This window comes from Galleria mellonella, unplaced genomic scaffold (assembly GCF_026898425.1).
Source record: "Galleria mellonella isolate WM207_F2 unplaced genomic scaffold, CSIRO_AGI_GalMel_v1 utg90, whole genome shotgun sequence".
NCBI lineage: Eukaryota > Metazoa > Arthropoda > Insecta > Lepidoptera > Pyralidae > Galleria > Galleria mellonella.
This window is the reverse complement of record NW_026442172.1, coordinates 768,315-778,779: the sequence shown is the minus strand read 5'-3', so window position 1 is coordinate 778,779 and position 10,465 is coordinate 768,315.

Sequence of the window (10,465 nt, the reverse complement as noted above, 5' to 3'; positions counted from 1 at the left end):
AAGGTTGTCTTCACTTTTATTTCAACTAGTGATGTTACACGTAACATCGACATCTTATTAAAGTAGGTACATAACATAAATAAACAAGTTTTACTTCAATATATTAAGAAAGGGGGAAAGGGATTGTTAATAATGAAGACTGAAAATCCCATTGCTAGTAATATACCCAACCAGGTCGACCTCCTCGCGGTTCCCCCTGGAAACTATCATGGTTAATTCCTGATGAATTCATCATGATGGGTTAACTGGCCTGTTTTCATTCTTATCGATCACCCGTCACTGGTGCTCCGCCAGCGTATCCCGTTAGCGCAGGCGGGGTTACCATTCCATTTTCACCCATAAAAAAATATTAAGGATTTATTTTATAATTATTATTTTATTTACTAGTTTATTTTATTTACACTTACACATGCAATTCCCGTGCTCATGGGCAGCGGTAGACATTTGCCATTAGGTGAGTTGTAAGTTTGCCCTCATATTATACAAAAAAATTTGAATTACAATATTTTCAGTCTCTTGTATAGAATTTTGTGCATGTTAGGAGATGTTGGCAGTTAAACGTCGATAATATGTGTCAGTCGATGTTTTAAATGGTATTTTACTCAAATGTTGAATACTTTCGCATCTAACGAGTGGCAGAAAGCAAACACGTGATAAGTTTGTACGTAGGTAGAAGTATTAACATTTTTATTAGTCATGTGTCTATATAGACGTGCCAGTTATAAGATATTTTGAGAAAATTATTTTCTAATTGTTGTAAAGCCTCCAGAAGCCGTTGAGTCTTAAAATTACATAGTAAGTTCAACAGATGAATAGAATAGTAATGTTGCTTGTTTTAAACTACTGGTTTAATCAGGCGAAGTGAAGGAAGTATCTGTTACGACGATTTCACCAGGAGTGGAATGAGGAAATGTTTGGGTTGTTCTTTTTTAAATGGGTAAATATGGAATGGTAACTCTGCCTGCGTTATCGATATACGCTGGCAGAACACCAGCGAGAGATGATGATGAGGTGAGAATAAAAGTAGGGCAGTTAGCTCATCGTTGAGAATTCAACAAGAATTAACCACGATGGTTTCTAGGAGTTTTTAGAATGAACCACGTATTTTATTAGTTAGTCCCCGTTACTGATAAATCTTGTCCGGTCTATAAAATACAGTAAGCACTTATTGTTGTTTTTTATCTCAAAGTCCGTTAGTACTTGGATTCCAAATTGTATTTTATTCTATAGATATTATGTTCTGTCATCCATACCTCTAACTTTGTAACTACTATTGGATTGTAAAAGTTATATTTACTTTCGATTGTTTATTTGTTGAAGATTATAAGCTAATCAATATCGCGATACAGTCAAAACCGCGTGGTACAGCTAATATTTTATATTCTCATATACGTGCTAAAAATAGCTAGTTTATTTAGTATAGGTAGTTTATTATGTGTATATACCTATTTTGAAGCCACTAATAAAGGGTGTGTGATACACGTGTTTATGATAACAAACAAACATGTCCACAAAGTTATATAAACAGACAATAAATTAAAAAAAGTGTTTAGTTCAGTGTTAACAATGTAAACTGTACCACACAAAAATTATATCATTGTCTGGGCATTGTCATGAATATGTGTTATGTACTAGCTGTACCCGTGACATTGTTCGCATGTATTATATGAAAAAAATATATAGTTTTGTAATAATAAATAAATAAAAGTAAAATCAGTTATTATCAAATAGGATAATTACTCTACTTGATAATAAAATAATGTTTACTACATAATTGATCCTTTTGTGTTAATATACGTCATATTGGGGGAAGGGATTGTTAGTAATGGAAATTAAGGACTCTATTGCTATCAATATACCCTACCAGGTCGACCTCCCTGTGGTCTCCCCTGGAAACTAGTGTGCTTAATTCCAAGTGTATTTATCACGATGGGTTAACTGACCTGCTTTTTCATTCTCATCTACCATCCCTCACTGGTGCCCCGCCAGCGTATACCATTAGCGCAGGCGGGGTTATAATTCCATTATCATTCACTAAAAAAATATACGTCATATTTAGCTTATGAGGTATTTAAATAATTTTTTTATACAACTTAGAATGGCAAACAAGCTGACGACCCACCTGATGGAAAGTGGTAACCCTCGCCTATAGACATGAGCAGTACCATGTACATAACAGAGTATACTGTTTCGCCCATGATACCCCCCATGCGTTGGCATTCCTGAGGACTCAGATGTTATTCCTCTATACCCTGCAAATTCACGCCATATCCCACCCTTCAAATCGAAACACAGCCATGCAAACACAACTGCTTCACGGTAGAAACACGAATGAGACAGTGGTACTAAAGTAATCGACTTTTGTACAAAGTCTCCCTCTGGTACTACACTCTAATAATATAATGAAATTGTTACTGGACGATGTCTGATATTTAATACTTTTTCTATTTAATAATGAAATAATAAAAGTTCAAATGACATATCAGCTTACCTATTTAATTTTGGCGAAAACCTCAATACACTTACAGACTTTGACCGTTACAATTTTACTACATACGTACATAGTATAGATAAGTGTATGTAGATATGTATTTAACTATCTAATCTACAGAATATGTAAATACAACTAAGCGTTTAGATATTTTTATATACGTCATTAATTTACGGCCTTGTCTGCATCAATTCAGCGTAACACGTGGATCGTGTCTAGAACAAATAATTAGGTATTATGTAGTAAGTACTTGAGACTTAGTAATTTTAAATGAGTTGAACGTACTAATAACACGGCGTTGTCTAGTATACCAGACAATTATTTACGTGAATTTTAAATATTTATATAAATTTTATTGATGTCTATATTTGATATGAGTATTAGATATATGTTGTTATGTCCCAGTAATATTTAGTTTAATCTGTATAGTTCCTAATAAACGTTTACGTATTATATATAAAATATATTAATGCCTAATATACTCGTGTAATAAATGCCCTCTGATTTTAATTGCTTAAAAATGAAAGTTCAAAGTTTTAATTTACCTGAAACGTTTTAAAATAAGGATCAGTTATATTAATTTTTCTTAAATATCTCTCATATACGGATATCATCTAATTATAATTTTTACTTTAGTACTAATACTTATACTGCGATATTAGTAAGAAATGCTAAACAGGTATGCTCTAATCGTAACACCAGGAGAGTTACTATTGGGTACATCAGATGATGATCAATTCTAACAGTAGTGAGGACAATTACTTGTTACTTTAATTACTAATTAGTCTAAGTTGACAAATAACCAAACAATTAATAATAATTTATGACGTAAGCTTCGTTTAGGCTATTTTATTTGGAGAAATTCGGGATTGTTTACGATTCTAAATCGAATCGTATTGTTATTGTTATAGGTTTACATATAATAGATATGGAAATTATGTTTGTGTGTCACCGTGTTTTCGAAACCGACTGTTGTAATTTTGTTGAAATATTGAGATGTTTGGTGCCAAGAACATGATCTGTTAGAATTTCATATTTATTAAGTTTATTTTCGTGTTGTTTCAGTATGAAGTAAATAATGCTAAATTACGCTGAAAATATTTTAAATATATTTTTGTTTTTTTTTTTACTTAAGAAAAAAGTAATAATTTTATTTTTATTTATGGTTGATAAACATGGACATGGGTACATGATGGATTTTTCTTTTTTTGAATACAATAAAGGATAATATTTAAATATCTATATTTAAATAAGTATTTGTGAAAAATGGCGGGAAATTTTGCAATAGGTTAATACCAGTCGGGTCTGCCCACAACAATAAACGTAGTCGAACTTGGCACACATAACTAAAGATTTATAAATAGGAATATGGTACCCACAGTACATGTGACTGGTACAAGCTTTGGCACGGATCGTCGAAATAGTGGAATTCAGTATAAAGTTTAGTAACTAAGGAAAAAAATTTAAACCGGTCAACACCGCTTTGTCGAAAGCTTTTTTTTGCATTTGAACGTTTGAAATTATTATGATTACATTTGCCAAAAGCAATATCTGTTGTTTTTTATTAGCATTTAACACCACGTCTTTACTAAATATACTTCGTATATTATACATATGTAATATTTGTAGTAACATTAAAAACATTTGCATGCCTTGAGAGGCAAAAAAATTATGCAATTAATATAAGTCGGATGATTTCCAGAGAGAATTACGTGGAGGCCGACTTGATAGGGTATATTGTTAATATGCGGCTTTTAGACGATCCCTTTTCTTGCAGTTGATTGAGACTGGTTAGTAAGTACTTATAGTACCATTTGTTTATCTGGATATTTCAATAGATACTATACAGAAATATATAAACATAAAATTTGGCGGAAGCAAAACAAACACGAGGCGTCTTTTGGCTCCAGTTCCTACTAATAACATATTCATACTACTTGTAAATTTCAAATGAATTGCATCAGTTTCTCGTTTACTGTTATTTATAAGTTATTTTATATACTATGTACACTTTATTAGACTTCCTATTAATATTATAAATGCAAAAGTTTGTAAGCATGGATAGAGTCTTTCTCGTAAAAACTACTAAACAGATTTGAATGAAATTTGATACACGGTTAGGTTATATTTTAAATTAGCACACGGTATACTTTATGTATTGATTCACGCGGGTAAAGCTGTGGGATACAGCTGATATACGAGTACTAGCTTTTTAACCGTTTCTTCGTGCGCATAGATTTTAGAAGTTGAAACATAATTTTTTTTATTTTAAATACACAATTGCGACTTGACGCGATGAAATACCTTTGCAGGTAAATGGTACCTACATACTTGCGTCTTTATTGCTGACGTTTTTCTTTTAGATGGCATATCAAGAAAAAACATACACTAGTTTTTAAGTTAGACCTTCAGGAATATAACTATGAAAATAGCAACTAATTTCTTTTTTTTTATACAACTTAGAATGGCAAACAAGCTGACGGCCTACCTGATGGAAAGTGGTAACCGTCGCCTATAGACATGAGCAGTACCATGGATATAACAGAGTATACTGTTTCGCCCATGATACACCCCCATGCGTTACCATTCCTGAGGACTCAGGTGTTATTCGTCTGTACCCAGTAAATTCACGCCATATCCCACCCTTCAAATCGAAACATAGCCATGCAAACCCAACTGCTTCACGGTTGAAACACGAATGGGACAGAGGTACCCAAGCAAACGACTTTTGTACAAAGTCTCCCTCTGGTAAATTTCATGCAATAATTAATTTTTACGTGATGCCGGAACAAATATACAGAAAGACAGACAAATTGTCAAAATTTCTATAAGTTATTCTGTTGGTTTTATAAATATCTCTCCCATTATTTTTCTTAAATATTTTCTATGTACAATGTACGTTAATTAGTATGTTTTATAAATCAATTAGACTACTTGACTTAATTATTGTATTACATTTATAATGTTAGAAATTTTTACTAACATTATAAATGTAGAAGTAAGTTTATTTTATTGTTACTTCTTTATGCTTTAACTTAACCAATTCTCATGAAATGAGGTGTAAACAAATACTAACTAAGATAGAGAAGGATATAGACTTATTCCGATCAATCAATATATCTCGATCACGCTCCTTTAAAGTTACCCGTTTCATATTACAATCTAGCTCAACACTTGAATAATTTGTAATTTTATTTTAAACAAACTGTTGCTTGTAGCTTTGCACGTGTGGTGTCGTGTTTTCTCTTTTAGTTAAAATTTTCAATAATCCTTTCTTAGCGGATGTTTACGTTATAAAATAATCCTATATCCCAAATTTCAGCTTTGCAGACTTAATAATTTTGGCTGTGTGTTGATAGTCAGTACAAATGACGTTTGAGAATACTGGCAACTTGTCCTGGGCATGGGTAGATTGATAGAAAGATAAATTAGTATTTTATATTAGTACTTAGTCGTATAGGAGATAAAAATAATATTAAGGCCACTCACACCGCGACACTTTTCTTACTTTCAACATTTATATGTGTGATGTAACTTCTAAATAAAAAGTCCTATTTGACTAATTACTAAAAAAAATTTACATATACGAATAGAAAATAAGTTGTGTGGATAATAATGAGTACAATAAACATACACGTACATTTCTTTATGTATTATGAATAGTTTTCACTGCACTCATCAAATAATTAGTTTTACAGGCAAAATTTTGATATCTTGAGGTTCTTTTTTAATGCGTGATAATGGAATGGTAACCTCGCCTGCGCTATCGGTTTACGCTGGCGGGGCACCAGTGAAGAATGATAGGGGATGATCAGTTAGCCCATCATCATCTTCCAACTCTTATCCCAATTATTATTTGGGGTTGGCGTAATATGGTTTTATCCATATTACAAAAGGATTTAGCTTATAGTTTTACGATCGGCCGCCTGCCTGACGTCAACCCTCTTTGGGAATTATGATAAATAATAATACAATAAAAAAAAAATGGATGATCAGTTAGCCCACCGTGACGAATTCCAATAGAATTAACCACGATGGTTTCCAGGGGGAACCGCGTGGAGGTCGACTTAATAAGGTTTATTGGTAGCAATGGGTTCATTAGACCCCATTACTAACAACCCCCTTTCCCCCCACTAATGCTCTGCTGTACCGTGTGCCGAGTCAGACTCTTATATCTTGGGGTTTATTGGTATATTTTTTGTTTCCGTAAGTAAAAGAATTCTTAAAATCAGTTATGCAGTTTTTGTTATCTTATCTATTGTTACAAAAAAAAAAAAAACAAACCCAAACATAGAAAAAAATAAAATTTTTCTTCCTTATAATATTTGATCAAGTAAAAATTATTATAATTTTTTTTATAATATATGAACAAGTGAATAATAAATAATTAGATGATAATTTATAGATATTTTGCACAGTAATTATTTGATAAGGGACACTACCTATACAATCTTTGTTCTTATTTAGTTATAAACTCATCTATGAAGGACTATAATGATGAATGCATATGGCGTAATGGCTTAGACACTGTTGTGGAGAGAAGGCTTCTATTTGGTATTAGGATTATAGCTGTGATATCTAACACGTTTATAAATCCAGGTGTTAACCACATTATATTAAATGTAATTAGTGCAGCCTTTATCTAATTATGTGTGCCTAATACAATTTTTTAAAAGTATAAAGCACTTCCTTATTATAGGTAAACATCTCATGATAAATGCTGTGTATATACACAAATTTCAGTGATACTTATAATTATGGTCTCATTCAGTAATATTATCATCTTTTAATATTATTTAAATAACAGGACTGGAAATGAGTAAGGAAAAGAAGGGATTTTAATTTTGGAAGTTACGTAGCCATCGACAGAGACTGACTCCAATAATATACATACAATTTATTATATTTGGTATTATTTAAATAGATAAGAATGTAGGTATATGCAATAAAATTTCTGTATATTAATCTATGAATTAGAATAAAAATGTGTGATGTATAATGTATATCTGTTTGCTAACTTTTATTTACTTCTATTCAATCCATTAAACGTGATCAAGTAGTAAAATTCCATTAAAATTTTTACATTTAAATATTAGTAGGTTATACATACAGGTTTGTAAAAAGTTCCATATGATTGTAACTCAGTAACACACCATACCTTGTTTTGACATAGCATACTTTTTATCCTAATGCATGTTGCACTATGGCAAATAAGGCATAGCTCTTAAGTACCTATGTTATATTACATCTATGATATACTTACTACAAAAGTACTTGCAACTTGTTCATAATGATTTGGGTGTCAGATAAAAATCTATTTCAAGGTATTAATTATTCGCTTGCTTTTGTCGTCACCGTTATACACTTTTTTATTTGTCATTAATGCAAAAAGACTTCATTTTTCAACAAAATAAATAACATTTAGACGTTGCAAAACATAATGTACTTATAAATACATCTACAAAAATACTCTGTTTTCTTCTGTTTTAAACGTTTTTAGCTTATGCGTCGTGGCTGTAGGACGTATTGAAGATCATATGCGGTCATTGTAGTTCACGACTCCGGTTTCCAAAACATGAGGTTGTGTTCGATAAGTGTGTATTTGACTCGGATTCAAACAATAAAGTGTTTTGGGTCAATTTATACATATAAAAACAATTCTTGTCATTTCTTGTGATTGTTTGTTCTTCCTAATATATAATCTCCTAATACATTTTGTGCACGTATCTATGTACATATAAAACGTTGTATTTTTTTAATAAAAGTTAAAGAATATGCATTACATTTAATTGGACAAACTGGTTAGAAAAAAGTACAGAATAAATTACAATAAAACCTTACAAGAAATACCTGAGTCAGTAATTATTCAAATTGATATTGGTTTTTGTCATCATAAAATCATGTCATTTTATACTTAATCGATTTATTTAGTTTAATTTGCCTACGTTTTATCGAAATCGGTTAAGCATCATATCATTACCTTACCTACATTGACTTCCTCGTTGTATTGTGTTGGGTAGACGGTCTAGTTAGAGTTGGCTTCTTGTTATTTGCAACACCATTTCATATTTTTTTAAGGAGTATAAAAATCGTTTTTAAATCCTTTATGTATTTATTCATAAAACTACTTATAATTTTATTATCGTTACTTATATTTCAAATGTAAAAGTGAATTTGCTTTTCTTATCATTCTCTATTTCAAACACCATAGTGTCATCTGGTACTTTTTATCTGGGTTAATATACACATTATATCAGTATTTTCATTACTGGATGATTATGTATTGTAAAAACTCATACGATGAAGATAATTATGAATTTGTCTAATTCACCCTTTTTTATGTAACTTGGAATGCCAAACAAATGAGCGAGGCGTTTGTACAGAGTATCTCTTTGTTATTTTTCTGCGAGAAGCTCTAAATAGATGTTAATTTATGTTAGCAGTAAGTTTCTTTTAACAATTCAATAATTCAGCAATACATATAAAGAGATCCATTTAAAGGATTCTGCGCTATTTTAGTACTCAAGGTCTTATTACAGATGGAAATAATAATTCTAGTTTTGCACAGAGGGATTGATAAACTTACTGTTCCATATGAGTACTAAGACGGTATAATTAAAAAAGTATATGCTCACGACTATAATTTCTAATAGGATAGTCAGAGATATTTATTCAACGTTACTGTTCTGGTGATGGCAACTTTCAAGATAGTCAAATTTTGTCAAGCATATTATTAATTCAACGTGGTAGGTGGTGAGCCAACCACCGTCATTCGGATTAGTTTAGTTTGTTATCTGTGTTATCAATCACAGGAGAGTTTGTTGCAAGTACAAATTGACTTTTTGTATTTGCGACATCTGTGGCGTACGCATGAAAGCAAAAATTATGTTACTTCTTTTTTGGATTTTCCTTATTTTTTAATATAGGTATGTATTCTTTTATCTATTTTCATTCGTATATGTCTATGTCTGTTATTATTTGTGTGCTGTAAGTAATGCAAATAACTTAATTGTCTATCTAACTATATATTAATTAGTAGATAGCTAGCAGAGAACGTTTTTGGTATGTAGATTTGAACTTTATAAGATTGTGTTTAAATGTAATCATATAAGCCGGACGATCATGAAATGACTAAGTAAATCCTGTATCAAGTATAGATTCAAAAGTAGACTTATAATAAATATACCCTTTTTAATAATCCGGTAAAACAAATTTTTTACATTATACTTAGTCCTAAATTGATATAATATTATCATGCTGAGTGTAGTGGCCTTGTATATTTCTTTATCTTGACAATTTCAAATTTTCACCTTATCACAATTACAGTACTTTTTTCTAAACCGGATTCGAATATATTATAACAATACGAACAAGACAGTCTATAGCAAATCAGAAGCAATGTTAACTGTAATGTTTCTGATGATATCGGCTGAAAAACGATTTTAAATAGAAGATTTTTAGTAGTGCCCACGTACAGACAACGACAGTTGCATGATTCCCCACATTTTGATGACATATATCATCATCATCATTATCAACATACCAGCTCTTAGTTCGGTTTGAAGAGTGGGATATGGCGTGAATTTACTGGGTACAGAGGAATAACACCTGAGTCCTCAGGAATGGCAACGCATTGGGGTATCATGGGCGAAACAGTATACTCTGTTATGTCCATGGTACTGCTCATGTCTATAGGCGACGGTTACCACTTTCCAACAGGTGGGCCGTCAGTTTGTTTGCCATTCTAAGTTGTATAAAAAAAAGGTCTTAATGGTCCACTGCTAAACATATACCTCTCCTTCGAGGGAGGGGGTTACCAGTAGTTGCCACGCTTGGCAGGCGGTTTGAGAACCGCAGTTATGTTTTAGAGATGTTTTAAGAAGGACGCTGACGCCCTTCCTTCGTCATCCCTTAGTCGCTCTTTACAACATCCACGGGAAAGGAAGGAATTGTCTATTCTATGCAAGAACCGAC